Source organism: Oncorhynchus nerka, linkage group LG10, assembly GCF_034236695.1.
Source record: "Oncorhynchus nerka isolate Pitt River linkage group LG10, Oner_Uvic_2.0, whole genome shotgun sequence".
Taxonomy (NCBI): domain Eukaryota; kingdom Metazoa; phylum Chordata; class Actinopteri; order Salmoniformes; family Salmonidae; genus Oncorhynchus; species Oncorhynchus nerka.
The window spans coordinates 73,725,406-73,728,454 of NC_088405.1; the positions used below are offsets into that span (position 1 = coordinate 73,725,406).

The 3,049-nt window shown below is 43.8% G+C and overlaps 1 pseudogene; it reads right to left on the reverse strand.

Moving 5' to 3' along the window:
* Positions 1-486: 486 nt before the first annotated feature.
* On the reverse strand, positions 487-1,042 carry LOC135573723 (ctenidin-1-like; annotated as a pseudogene).
* Between the last annotated feature and the right edge of the window lie 2,007 nt (positions 1,043-3,049).

Genomic DNA, 3,049 nt, shown 5'->3' on the forward strand with positions numbered 1-3,049 from the left:
TTTCAATGAGCTTGAATGATTTTGGACATTGATGTTCAGGACATTCCAATGGGCCCGTTTTATTTTGCCAGACCAAATCACATGCACAATATACAAACAATACATGCGTAATATGTTTTAGCATGTTAACAATGTTGAATGCATACATGAGCATTGCTATCAATTCCAAAACAAGGACAATCTGATACTATCCTCAATTGGGTTTCGATTGAAGCACAGACATTAATTATGGTAGGTCAATGTATGAAAAATACTCACAGGATTGGGTTGTGGAGGATGTTGATGGGTAGATGGAATACTGATAAACATAATGCTAATAATTGTGTTTGTTCAAGCAGAAATACAAATATTGAGTTTAATTTGGTTGTTCGAGTACAAATGCACTTAAAATATTACTGTGATAGAAAAATGTATACAATTTCATTAAAAGTCTGAAACAGTGGCTAAATACCAACATCAACTTTCACTGATTATTGATTATAGTCATTAAAACACAATGTCTGTATGACGTGTAATGTTTATGTGACATACCTTGTCAATAAAGGTGGCAAACCTTCAGCTCCCCCTTTTCCTTTAGGCAGGTCACCTGGATTGTGTTGAGGGAGGGCAGCGAGGAGTCGATGCTGGGCACGGGGCTGAGACCACCCACGTCACCACCCACTGCGGTGGTGGAGCTCAGGAAGGACGGGTTGCCTCCGATCTTGAAGACCCGGCCACCCAAGTGAGCCCTGAGTGGGGCCACTCCAGCCCTGAACCCTGCTGCCCCTCCACCACCTCCTCCTAGAGCCAGGGCATGTCCACCTATTCCCATCCCAAGACCACCTCCTCCACCTCCTATTCCCAGCCCTCCCCATCCCGAGCCCTCCTCTCATGCCGAGCCCCGCTGGTCCACCCCCCCAATTCCAAAAGATCTGGAGAGGGCCAGTTCGGCCCCTCCGCCACCAGCTCCACCGCTCCTGCCCCCAGAGAAGAGCCTGTTGCCCCCATAGGTGAACCCCAAACCTCACCGCCCCCCACTGATTCTCAGGTTAGTCTCCGCCATGTCAGCAGCCTCAAAGCTGGGGTGTCCAAGATGAGTTCCCTAGTTATAGACAGACGGACTGCCAGCCTCCCAGGGGTTTATATACACTAGGGCTGCCCATTTGCTGGGGAGGCGGCTCACGTCACTGCAGGTAGCTGGGCTTACAGACAGGCCAGCGTCTGCCCGACAGGCCATCTAATCCCACAGATGTCGGGAGAGATACTGCTGCCCCCCAGGTGACCAGGGACTGATGTATTTCCAGAAGCTCAGCCTCCCTGACTCGTGTTGCCTTGGCACTGGATGGATGTTCTTCTTGACAATAAGGGTGCACTTACTTTGGCTCTTTCACTAAAGCCTTTTAATTGCCTGGCAAGGACTGATATCCGTTTTATCTTCCAGTGTCGTGCTATCGAGCCGTCGTTTTTGGAGATTGTACCGCTTCACTGAAGGCGTCGCTCATAAATCATTCACAGGGATCACTGCACATTCTTGGATTATCATCCCCTAAGGATGAGCAGCAGGGCCTTTGACAGATGTATATGGTATGCAACATACTGCAACAGACTATAGGAGCTTCAGCATTCTACCCACCAGGAGGGTGGTAATGGATGTGTGGCTTTCCACAATATACAATGTACAGTAAAAACGTTTTTCATCATCTAGAAAAGTGCATTCCAAATCCATCATCCTTTTGAATGGACCGAGTTCAGTTCTAGATCATCTCCTTTGTCCAATCCACTAGGCTCAAACTTGTCCATACACATATCAGCCCGAATGGCGAAAAAGTAAACATGCAGCTCGTGTTGAGTTTTTGCTTCCTTATAACCTTGTAATGCAAATCCAATTACAAAGAGTAAATAGCAGGGATCTATTTGTCCCCACAGTCGCCAATGAAATTAGTCTGTGGACAGATCCGGTGAGACTCCCAACAGCAGGGTTTTATTTTATTTAACCTTTATTTATCAAGGCGAGTCAATTAAGAACAAATTCTTATTTACAATGACGGCCCCGGGCTGTTTTTTTAGGAAACAATTAGGAACATGTTCTTCTGGCACCTGGCAAAGGGCCTTAGCCTCACTAGTTACCACAGCCACAAGGTCATTAAGCTGCCAATTTCTACAATGTATTATTAAAATTATATTCTAACCCTTACATTAACCATACTGCCAACCTTATGCCTAACCTTAAATTAAAACCAAATAGCACATTTGTTTTCAGGAATTTTTATGATAGCCAATTTTGACTGGCTGTGCTATCCAATGGAAATCCACTGCCATAGACTCCTGTTAGAGAACCTGTCAAAGCACTCAAATACCCAATGATCCAATCAGGAGAGGTAGGTGTGACTTTAGATTGAATAAGATCAAGGAACCCCTTGGGTTACTGATAGAGCCAAGGTCGATTTAAGACACATTTTGGTTGAATGCGTTCACTTGTGCAACTGACTAGGCATCCCCTTTCTTTGAGAGGATCATCCATTCTACCCTCAAAGTGAGGCTCAGAATGCACAAGAGTTTTCCAACATCACAATGTTCCATTAATATTACAAGCTACCTGTAATGGTAATATTTAAGATGAATAAAGTTAATATTCAGTTTAGAGTAATTAACACAATGCTTAGCATATTTGTTTTCCGTTTCTGTAATATTCATGATTTCCATTGTTCTATTTGTTACTCATTTGTGTAGGCTGGGTTGATGGTCACTAGACTTGATAAGGGATGTTCTCATTTCGTTTGATAGTGATTGACACCAGAGTTACTGAAGGTACAAAAGGACCGATGACACTATTATTGTATTGACGATATTATGAACACTGTGTGATTCTGTTGCAGCTGGCAAAGTCAATGGTCATGTCCGAATACCCATAGGCCTACTTGCGTTTTAAATAGTCAGCATTTTAGGTAGACCTATGTGACAAAAAGCTGTATAGTAAGCCTATGTGAAATGTCAAATTCAGCATGCTTTAAATGCTGGGATGTCATACTTATTTTGGCTTCTCCTCTAGTTTTAGAATTTGCTGCACACT